This window comes from Chiloscyllium punctatum, unplaced genomic scaffold, assembly GCF_047496795.1.
Source record: "Chiloscyllium punctatum isolate Juve2018m unplaced genomic scaffold, sChiPun1.3 scaffold_1321, whole genome shotgun sequence".
Classification (NCBI taxonomy): domain Eukaryota; kingdom Metazoa; phylum Chordata; class Chondrichthyes; order Orectolobiformes; family Hemiscylliidae; genus Chiloscyllium; species Chiloscyllium punctatum.
Genome location: NW_027311055.1, coordinates 24,961 through 36,668, shown reverse-complemented (window position 1 = coordinate 36,668; position 11,708 = coordinate 24,961). Strand labels below are relative to the sequence as shown.

The 11,708-nt window shown below is 46.5% G+C and overlaps 1 long non-coding RNA gene across 2 annotated transcripts; it reads right to left on the bottom strand.

Annotated features, from left to right (window-relative positions):
* Window positions 1-4,664: 4,664 nt before the first annotated feature.
* On the bottom strand, window positions 4,665-11,215 carry LOC140475012 (uncharacterized). 2 transcript variants are annotated; one of them, XR_011959609.1, is made up of 3 exons: window positions 11,159-11,215; window positions 4,832-4,874; window positions 4,665-4,739 (listed from the first exon to the last, which is right to left on the bottom strand). It is a non-coding gene; the product is annotated as an uncharacterized lncRNA (long non-coding RNA). The 2 variants fall into 2 exon arrangements; XR_011959608.1 differs by lacking the exon at window positions 11,159-11,215 and adding an exon at window positions 8,399-8,566.
* Between the last annotated feature and the right edge of the window lie 493 nt (window positions 11,216-11,708).

Below are 11,708 nucleotides of genomic sequence, written 5' to 3'. Positions count from 1 at the left end.
CCTTGTTGACTTTTAAGGGGTCCTATTCTCTGGTCCAGTTAATCTTTTGTCTGGGATATATTTGTTTAAACTCTTTGGATTCTACTCCAGGACATCCCAGAAAGGCCAACTTCAAGGACCGGAATTTTCCTCTGACTTGATCAACAATGCCCTCCAACACATACCCTCCACTTCCCGCACCTCCGCCTTTACCCCACCCCTCCAGCCACAATAAAGAATATAACCCTGCGGTCTTCACCTTCCACCCCACTAATCTCCAGATACAGCACATTAACCTCTTATTTCTGCTACCTAAAGCCAGACCCCACCACCAGAGGCATATTTCCCTCCCCACCTCTATCTGTGTTCCGCAGAGACCATCCCTCTGCACCTCGCATGTTCGGTCCACACCCTCCCAGCAACCCACGCTCCACACCCTTGACCCTCCCTTGCCGACATGGGAAATGTAAAACGTGTGGCCACACCTCCCTCTGACCTCTGTCCAAGACCACAAAAGGATCTTTTCACATCAGGCAGAGATTTGCCTGCACATCCCAAAACCTCATCTACTGCATCTAGACACTATGGGAAATTTAACGTGGTTCATCGAACTAACCTACACATCTTTGGACTGTGGGAGCAAACTGGAACACCCGAAGGAAACCCTCACAGATACTGGGGAGAATGAGCCAACTCCAACACAGACAGTCACCTGAGGCTGGAATCAAACCCAGGTCCCTGGTGCTGAGGCAGCAGCGCTAACCACTGAGCCACAATACTGTGGGATCTTTGGTGCTGATGTGCTGCCCCACTGATACCTCAGTCACTCACCCTGCCTCATGTCCTGACGACGGAGTGAAATTATCGCTAGACAGTTAATCCAGAGACCCAGATAACGATCTGGGGATCTGGGTTTGAATCCCGTCACCGCAGATGGTGGAACGTGAATTCAATAAATATCTGGAAAAAATAATCTCGTGAACACAAGGAATCCATTGTCAATTGTTGGAAAACTCATCTGGTTCACTCATGACCTTTAGGGAAGGAAAATGCCATCCTTATCTGGTCTGGTCTGCATGGAACTCCAGACCTATAGCAACGTGGTTGACTCTTAACTGCCTTCTGGGTAAACGCAGCAATAAATGCTGGCCGAGCCAGTGACAGCCTCATTCTGTAAATGAATAAAGAAAACAGGTCAGGTTTTGTTCCTTCTCTAATAGGTACATCCTACAAACTGAATCTGAAACGTTCTCGTACACACTGAACAAATACGTTTCCATCCAAGCCCTTAAAACTACAGCACTCCGAGGCCATGTTGGTAAAGTTAAAACCCCTTATCACTGCAACTACATTATTCTTACAGATAACTGAGATCTCTCGGTAAAATTTTGTCTCAATTCCCTGCTGACTATTGGGAGAGGGTCTATAATACAATCCCAATAAGATGATCATCCCCTCACTGCCACCCAAATAACTGCCTGGATGTACTCCGAGGAATATCCAAAGATGCCTATCCCCCTGCTCTGTTGCCCCCTTCCAACCTTGCTATAGCATCTATACCCTGGAACATTAAGCTGCTAGTCCTATCCATCTCTGAGTGATGCCTCTGAAATTGCTATAATATTCCAGTACCATGTTGTTCAAAACCATATCCTGAGCCCATCTGCCTGATTTGTCAGGTCTCTTGCACTGAAATAAATGCAGTGTAACTGGTCCGTCGCAGCTCATTCTGTGACTTGCTCTCGCCTGCCTTGACAGTCTGACCTGTGAACAGTACCAGCCTCAGACTCACCTCCTTTCTCACTATCCCTTTAGGATTACCCTGAATCCCTCACTGGTTTAATGCCTCCCGAGTGGCACTAGCAAATCTCCCTGCTCGTCAGGACCCCAGGCTTTCCCCTTCCCATGAAAGTGGTACCAATGTACAATGACCTCCCACTGGTTATCCTCCCCTTTGAGAAGATTCTGAACCATCTCAGGGTCATCCTTGACCCAGGCACCATCCCATTCTGATGTCTCACTGTCAGCTGCAGAAACAGCAGACTGTGCCCCTGACTAGAGAGTCCCCTATCACCATTGATCGTGTGGAACTGGATATACCGCACATTACAGTAGAGCCAGTCTCAGTCACAGTAACTTGACTGTCAGTGTTACATTCCCCTGAAAGTCTATTACCAATTACATTTTCCAAAACAGTATACTTGTTTGAGAGGGGGGATAGCCAGAGAAGACTGCTGTACTACCTGCCTACCCCTCCTAGCTTTCTTGGAGGTAACCCATCTACCTGATTGTATCTGCAGTATCCTGTAATCCTGAGACTGCCCCTTATCACACCCCCAGGCTCCTGTCAATTCCTCACTGCCTTTAATCACTCCTCCACTAATACATGCGATCCAATAGGATTTACATTCACACTTCTTGCAGACATAATCACCAGGATCATGGAGACTCTCCCTAATCTCCCTCATCTGACAGGAACAGCACGCCACTCTACAACAGGCCATCTCTCTGCCTTAACAATCTACAGACCAAGAAAAAGGCACAGTCTTACTGCTGGAAAAATACTGCCCGAGAATAACAATGCTTATGTTTTATATTTTAAACATTTAATCAAGAAACTGTAAGACATTAAAAAGAAACCCTCACCTTACTCACTATTGTAGATTTAATAAAATAAAACAGACTAAGATTGATGTTTGAAGAGACTGAAACCCACTGAGCTGATCCCCGGCTCTGAGTACTTCCAAGGGTGAGGACTCTCGGAGGACAGCTGTGAAATGACACTGTTTCTCTTCTCTGTCCACTCCATTTCCAGAGATGTTTATAACTTCACAGCCAGCCAGCTCAGAGAGGTCACTGCTTGGTTTTATTCACTGGGGGTTGCCTTTGCTGCCCAGACCAGTATTGATTGATCACCTTTGTGTTGGAGAAAGTGGTGATAGACTGTCTTCCTGAAATGCTGCAGTCCATGTACACCATAGTGATGTTTGGACAACAATCCCCCTCCAGCCTCACCACCCTCCCTGTCTCTGGAATCCCCCTCCGGCCTCACCACCCTCCCTGTCTCTGTAATCCCCCTCCAGCCTCACCACCCTCCCTGTCTCTGTAATCCCCCTCCAGCCTCACCACCCTCCCTGTCTCTGTAATCCCCCTCCGGCCTCACCACCCTCCCTGTCTCTGTAATCCCCCTCCAGCCTCACCACCCTCCCTGTCTCTGTAATCCCCCTCCAGCCTCACCACCCTCAGCATCTCTGTAATCCCCCTCCAGCCTCACCACCCTCCCTGTCTCTGTAATCCCCCTCCAGCCTCACCACCCTCCCTGTCTCTGTAATCCCCCTCCAGCCTCACCACCCTCCCTGTCTCTGTAATCCCCCTCCAGCCTCACCACCCTCCCTGTCTCCGTAATCCCCCTCCGGCCTCACCACCCTCCCTGTCTCTGTAATCCCCCTCCGGCCTCACCACCCTCCCTGTCTCTGTAATCCCCCTCCGGCCTCACCACCCTCCCTGTCTCTGTAACCCCTTTCCGGCCCCACCGCCCTCAGCGTCTCTGTAATCCCCCTCCAGCCTCACCACCATCCCTGTCTCTGTAATCCCCCTCCAGCCTCACCACCCTCCCTGTCTCTGTAATCCCCCTCCAGCCTCACCACCCTCCCTGTCTCTGTCATCCCCCTCCAGCCTCACCACCCTCCCTGTCTCTGTAATTCCCCCTCCAGCCTCACCACCCTCCCTGTCTCTGTAATTCCCCCTCCAGCCTCACCACCCTCCCTGTCTCTGTCATCTCCCTCCAGCCTCACCATCCTCCCTGTCTCTGTAATCCCCCTCCAGCCTCACCACCCTCCCTGTCTCTGTAATCCCCCTCCAGCCTCACCACCCTCCCTGTCTCTGTAATCCCCCTCCAGCCTCACCACTCTCCCTGTCTCTGTAATCCCCCTCCAGCCTCACCACCCTCAGTGTCTCTGTAATCCCCCTCCAGCCTCACCACCCTCCCTGTCTCTGTCATCTCCCTCCAGCCTCACCACCCTCCCTGTCTCTGTAATTCCCCCTCCAGCCTCACCACCCTCCCTGTCTCTGTAATTCCCCCTCCAGCCTCACCATCCTCCCTGTCTCTGTAATCCCCCTCCAGCCTCACCACCCTCCCTGTCTCTGTAATCCCCCTCCAGCCTCACCACCCTCCCTGTCTCCGTAATCCCCCTCCAGCCACACTACTCTCAGCGTCCCTGTAATCCCCCTCCAGCTTCAGAAATTACATGTCCGTGATGTAAGATTTTTATTTGGATTCATTTTTGTTTCTTTTACCTCAAAAATGTAAAATAAAAAAAACCCCAAAAAAGTGAAATATTTTCCCCCCAAACAGATTTCTGTTGAGTGACCTTTTGAAGAGGCCGACACATGGACATTTGAGTATTTTATCACAAATTATACCTGTAGAATGAGGGAATGTTTTTTTAAAACTCTGCTAAAAAGGGAGGTAATGGCCAGATGGTATTCTTGATAGACGAGTAATATATGTAATATTCCGAGGATTAGGTTTAGAATCCCAACATGGCTGATGGTGGCATCGCAATTCAATATAATCGAGAATGAAAAGGCTAATGATGACCATGAAACTATTGTCGATTGTTCGAAAACACCCATCTGATTCATTAATGTCCTTTAGGGAAAGAAACTGTCATCCTCACCTGGTCAGGCCGACAAGTGACTCCAGACCCACAGCAATGTAGTTAACTCTCAACTGCCCTCAGGGTAAACACCCACATCAACTGAGTGAATAAACAAAAAGCTTTATTTTTAAATCGCGGAGGAGCGCTTTTTAAAAATAAAATTGTGTTTTCAAAATTTAAAAAATGATCACCTTGGTCGGATGGCACTATAGACGCCGCAATAATCAGAGTGAACTAAAGGAACATACAAAGAGATCTCAGATATCAAGTCAGAATAATAAGGTGGTAATAGTAGATGATTCAATTTTGCAAACATTGACTGGGACTACCACAGTGTGAAAGGTTTGGTTGGGAAAGAATTTGTTAAACGAGTCCAAGAAAATGTTCTTTATCAATATGTAAATGTTCCTATCAGAAAGCAAGCAACACCTGACCTTTTCTTGGCTGATCAGACAGGGCAAGTGACTGAAGTGATAGGATGGGAACAGTTTGGGTGGGAGGAAATTGTGGGCACCATGGAGAAATATTTGTATAATCGATAACTACGGGTGAGCTACCTGATGACTGGAGAGTGGCTAATGTTGTACCTTTGTTTGTGAAGGGATAGAAGGAGAAGCCTAGGAACTGTAGACCTCGGAGTCTGACTTCAGTGGTGGGTGACCTGTTGGAGGTCATTCAGAAGGATTGGGTTTACATGTATTTGGAGAGTTAAGGAATGATTAGGGACAGTCAACATGGTTACACAAGAGGGTGTCTCACAGACTTGATTGAGCTTTTTAAGGTAGTAACCAAGAAGATCGACAAGGGCAGAGTGTTAGACATTGTTTATTTGGACTTTAGTAAAGCCTTTCACAAGGTTCTGCATGGGAGACCAATTTGCAAAGTTTGATCATATGGGATTCAGGAAGAGCTTGCCAACTGGATACAAAACTAGCTTAACGGTAGGAAACAGAGTGTAATAGTGGAGGGTTGCTTTTCAGACTGGAGGCCCGTGAACAGTAGTGTTCTACAGGAATCGGTGCTGGGTCCATTTTTGTTTGCGGGTGACATCAAAACTGTTAAAGTGGACAGTAACAAAGGTTATTTATGATTACAAAGGGATCTTGATCAATTGGGTGAATGGGCTGAAGAGGGGCAGATGGAGTTTAATTTGAATAAATGTAAGATATTAAATTTTGATAAAACAGACATCGCCTTTAGCCTCATTAATTAATTTCACTAATTAAAAGTAAGGCCTTGAGTAGTGACAAAGAACAAACAGACCGAGTGTTTCAGGTCTTGTGTCATATGTAGACAGGGTGGTTCAGAAGGTATTTAGCACACCTACCTTCATTGCTCAGACCTTTAGGTAGAGGAGTTGGGACGTAATATTGAGGCTGTACAGGATGCTGGTGAGGCCTTTTCTGCAATACTGCGTCCAGTTCTGGTTCCCCGTTATAGGAAGGATGTTATTAGAGAAGGTTCAGAAGATATTTCCCAGGATGTTGCCATGAATGGAGGGGTGGTGTTGAAGGAGTGGCTGGATAGGCTGAGATTTCTGTCACTGGAGTATAGGAGGTTGAGGGGTGAACTTATGAGAGGTTTATAAAATCACGGAGAATGTAGATAAAATGAATGCCCGGGGGGTCGCAGGGGGATTGAAGACTCGGGTGCACACATTTTGAAGAGAGATGAGAAAGGTTTTAAATCGATTTTAGGATGTTTTATAGATATTTTATAGATATCCTAATCGATATGAGGATATTTTTGCATTTGTGGAATGAACTGCAAGGGGAAATGGGAGCTGTGAATACAATTACAATCTTTAAAAGACCATGGGCAAAAGTTCATAAATAGGAAATATTTGGAGGCAGGTGCAGTTAGTTTCGTTTGGAATTATAGTCGACATGGATTGGTTAGACCACAGGGTGTGTTTCCATGCTGAATAACTTTAAGACTCTAACTCGCGGTGTCTCTGTAAATTGCTCCATGCTCACAACTCTCTCTATCACTGTCACTTCATCAGCTTCACAACTCTTCCTTATCTCTGTAATTCCTCTCCAGCCTCAGAATCCTCACAATCTATGTATCACAAAACATCTGTCTCTGTAACATCATCCATTCTCACAATCCTCCTTGTATTTATAATCTCCTCGAGCCCCACAAATCTCTGTGCTAAGTGCCTTTCTCTAATTCCAGCCTTGAGGATAGCCCATTTGTAATTCAGATTCATGCACCCTGAGCTCCAGAAATTATTACTAAACCTCTCTGCTCATTTTCCTCATCAAAACATTAACTAATCATGTATCATCTATTCTAATATCAAAAAGGTATGAAATGATCATACAGAGTATGTGTGCTTGATGACCAGTATGGATAAGATGGGGGCACTGTGTTAAACAGTTTTATACCAGAGACTATGACCCCATTTTATTCCGTGTTTCTCTGTGATCCTCTTTTCGAAGCAGATAGGAGTGGGAAGCAGTGGAGTATGTAAATGATCCATGGTCTTCATAGTGAGAAGATTCCACCACCATGGGCTGTTTACCCACCAGCTCCACAATGTCCGATAGCCTATCCAAGCTATTGCGGATCCTGGCACCAGGGAGGTAACATACCATCCTGGATTCATGTCTGTGGCCATAGAAGTGCCTGTCTGTGCACCGACTATTGAATCCCCTGTCACTTTAGCCCTGCCACTCTCTTTCCTCCCGCTCTGTACAGCAGACCTTTCTGTGGTGTCATGAACCTGACTGTTGCTGATTTCCCGAGAGGCTACCCCACCCGTAACCTCCCAACAGAATCCCAAGTGGTATATCTGTAACTGTTTGAGAAGGGGAAAACCACTGGGGACTCCTGCACTCCCTTCCTGTCTATTTTCTTGATCTGATGGTCACCCATTCCCTTTCTGCCTGTGTAACCCTCACCTGCAGTGTGACTAACTCACTAAATGTGCTGTCCATAACATTCTCAGTATTGCAGATGCTCCACAGTGAGTCCACTCTCAGCTCCAGCTCTGAAAAGCAGTTTCCCAGTAGCTGCAGGTGGGTCCACTTCCTGCATACATAGCCGTCAGAGATAGTGGAAGCTTCCCTTATTTCCCACATTGTGCAAAAGGAGCACACCACGGGTCTGAGGGCTCCTATCTCAATGTCTCTCTTTATTCATTTAGTTACACCCATTAAGAGAATTTAATGGAACTAGCAACCTTCCTTCACACAAACATTTCTATTAAAATCAAAAGCACCAATCTTTACTTCACCTGTTATGTTATACTTTAAAAACTGTTAAGAAATACTCCGCAAGTATCACTTAAAAATTGGCTGTTCCCATTGGGATCATATGAGTTTCTGAATGGCCTGAACCAAAACGGAGTTTCAGTTTCACCTTCTCCCTGTCTCCCCTCACTGTTTACATCCAACTCTAAAACACTCTCATTGAGCCAAGCAGCCCTCACAGTGCAGCCCTGTCATTTTCATTGTCTGCTCACACCTACACTGCCCTCAGCCTCTTGTACTGTTCCAATGCATCTCAATGGGAGCTCAGGGACAGCTCCTCATCTTTCAATTCAGCCCTTTGTAACCCCAGAGTCAACATGGACCTCAGCAGTTTCTGAATGAACAGACAGTTGTCAGAAGCTGGAACATTCCACCTGGAAAGGTGCTAGAATTTGAGTCCAAAAGGAGTTTTAATGAGAAGTTTGCAGGTAATTGAAAATAAAGAGTTGAAAGGTTAACATCATGAAGTGGGTGATTGGATCGAAATCTGACAGTTCTTACAAAGAGACGAGGTGTAGTTTGGATAAATACGTGCTCCCTCTCAGGCCAATATCTCCTTCCTCAGCTGCAGGGCCCAGAAGGCAGCACATACCCAAAGGGTGATCCAACCACGAATTTGTACATCTTTCTGCTTAACAAAAATATTAGAAATATTTTCCCGCAAACAGAACAAACCTTTCTCCTTCCACAGTTAAATGCCAATGATGTTCAGATCCTGATGACTCCATTGACTGCAAAAATTTGCTTTGAGATCCCAGCCTCAATTATTCTGATTGAATATCCTATGAAATGAGTTCACAAAACAAAACTCACAGTCAGTGCAAGGAAGAATAGTAAAGACATACTTTTCTCTTGGTATGTGCTTGATGTGTAAATGCCTCTCTTCAAATCGCACCCCACATCCTAGGAAGGGGACATGCACATGTGCCTCACCTGTACCTTGCCCCGAATAAAGATGGCGACCATATCCCAGGACCTGTCACCGTGTGAGGGCCGCAGCCGTTTTCCCATCTGCTGCAAACACGGGACCCAGAGTTTCTAATTCAGACTAACGAACCGCACAGAGTGTAATTAAAATTTCCCAGTCTAAAGTGACTCATTATCTCCCTGTCTCTGAGGCCACTCTCCCCTTCCCTGTTTGCGACTCCCACATTCACCAACGGCCGTGTCACATGGCACTGCATCGACTGAGTTACTGGTGACGTGTCATCCCACTGGCCACGCCCCTCATTCACTCCCATTGTTTGGATGACCAGCTGGTTCCACTTGGTCCACCACTCCCACCACCTTTTCCTATTGGTCTGAAGCTGCCATCAATCAGCTGGACCCCATTGTGAGGTCAGTGGTGGGATTCTCCCCCTGTCTGAATTAAACCCGGAAGGTGTATGGATGGTGTCAATCAGGAACAACAAGCAGAAGGTGCTGGGAAATCTCAGCAGGTCTGGCAGCATCTGGGAACAGAAATCTGTCCAGTGGCCCTTCCTCAGAACCCATGGGAGCTGGGAAAATTAGAATCCTGACAATGTGGAAATAGGCCATTCGGCCCAAAAAGTCCACAGCATTCCACCGAAGAGTATCCCAACCAGACCCATACCCATTCCCATTCCCCTATCCTATTACTCTACATTTCTCCTGACTAATTCACCTAACCTACACATCCCTGGACATTATGGGAAATTTATCTTGGCCAATTCAACTAACCTGCAGAACTTTGTATTGCAGGAGATAGGGGTTAAAGAGTAAATAATAGGGAGGGACAGAACCCAAAGAGAAACCAGAACATTTGGAAAGACAAAGGAGTGGATTACGATCTGGCTGGGGGGGGGGGGTGCATTTCTGTTAATGGAGGGAACAGGAACCTGTGTCTGGCAGCATCTCAGTGGAGGTGGCGGAAATGGCGACTAATGATCTATGTTCTGCTGCAAAAACAGACCCTGAGCTTCCAGCTGCCTGCCACTTTAACACACGAGCCTGTGCCGTGGCCAACATCTGTGTCTCATGCTTACTGCAGTGTTCCAGTAACGCCTGAACATACCAAATTGCCCAGTTTTTCAAGGACTGCAATTTCCCCTCCCATGTGGTCAATACCATTGAATGTGTCTCCTTCACTTCCCGCACCTCTGTCTTTGAAATCCACACCTCTAACTGCAAGGATAGAACCCTCCCTAAGTCCTTACCATCCACCCAGATACAACACCTCATCCTCTGCCATTTCCACCACCTATAATCAAACCCCACCACCAGATTCTTAAGGGGTTTGACAGGATAAATAGTGAGAGGATGTTTCCCATCATGGGGGAGTCCGAAACCAGATTCTGTGTCAGTCACGGAATCAAGGCTTCCGTTTCAGATTCATCAAGTTTAAGGGGACACCAACACGGGTAAGGGGTTTCAGTAGCAATGGAGCTGGGGTGAGGAGGAGACAAACAACGTTTGAGATTGGAATTCCTGGTGTTTGTGATTGTGTATATATCTGATCAGAAGGTCAGCTTGGGGTCAGATATGACAGCAATATTGTGAAAAGTGCAGTTCTGCCTTAGACAGTTCCCAGTGGGAGGGAGGGGCTCAGCAGTAAGGTAATGGGTTTAGCCGTGACAATGTTTCATTGGAGGAAACTGCAGCTAATCGAGTAGTGGGAGTGTGGTAAGCAGTTTGATAACTGAGTAACAGTGGAGTAATGGAGAGGGATGATGGGGAGGAAGAGTTGGGCATCGTCAGTGTACATGTGAAACCCAACATGGTGCTTTTGCACAATGTCACCTCCTGGCATTGTACGTGAGATACAGGAGGGACCAAGGACACCAAATGCAAGAAATTCAGAAAGGAGTTGGAGAATGGAGATGGAGCAGGATTTTGGAAGAGAAGGACATAAACAGAAAAGACAGAACAAGGAACAATATCTGTGAATTGGTGAGGGGGACTGAAGAGGAGGAGGAGGAAAGAGAGTTGGAAAGTCTGTAGTTTAGTGAGATTCGGGTAAAGGGTCAAGGTGAGCTCTGATAAGGCTTGACATGAGATTGGAGAAAGATGTCAGTTTAGGACAAAAACCGGGAACACCACGTGAGGCAGTTTGGCTCGGCGGGCGAGTGGGAGGGAGGGAAGCAAGCAGCAGATCGGATTATCTCAGTCTTAGTGACAGAGAAACTCCATGTGCTCCAAACTCTTGTTGTTGGAGAGAAGGATGGAGGAGACAGGATGATGGACAGTGTTTCACAAAGAAACAAAACCTGGGTAAGTGATATTTAAAATGAATGAACAAACCTGATGTATTTAACTTTTATCCAGAATATTAAAACAAATGACTGAAGTCCTGGTTCGAATCCCATCTTGGCAGATGGTGGAGTCTGAATTCAAGAAAAAAAAACTGGAATTAGGAATCTCCTGATCTCCATGAAACCATTGTCAATGGCGAAAAAAATCCTGCCAACTTGACAGTGGCCCAGTTCACTGAAATAATCACTGTAAAGTCTCAACACAGGAATGAAACTGGATAGACCACTTGGTATCTAACAAGGCACCAGAAATTACAACCACAGAATCAGCCCTCTCAATGCTGCAATGTCCTCCTCACTAACATCTGGAGTTTGGTGCCAAAATGTGCCGAGCTGTCTCACAGACCAATCAAGGAACAGCCTGACATAATCATACTCACAAAATCAACCCTTACAGACAATGACCAGACACCATCATCACCATCCCTAGATAGAGAGTGTGGTGCAGGAAAAGCACAACAGGTCAGGCAGCGTCCGAGGAGAAGGAGAATCGACGTTTCGAGCCTAAGCCCTTCATCACCTGACCTGCTGTGCTTTTC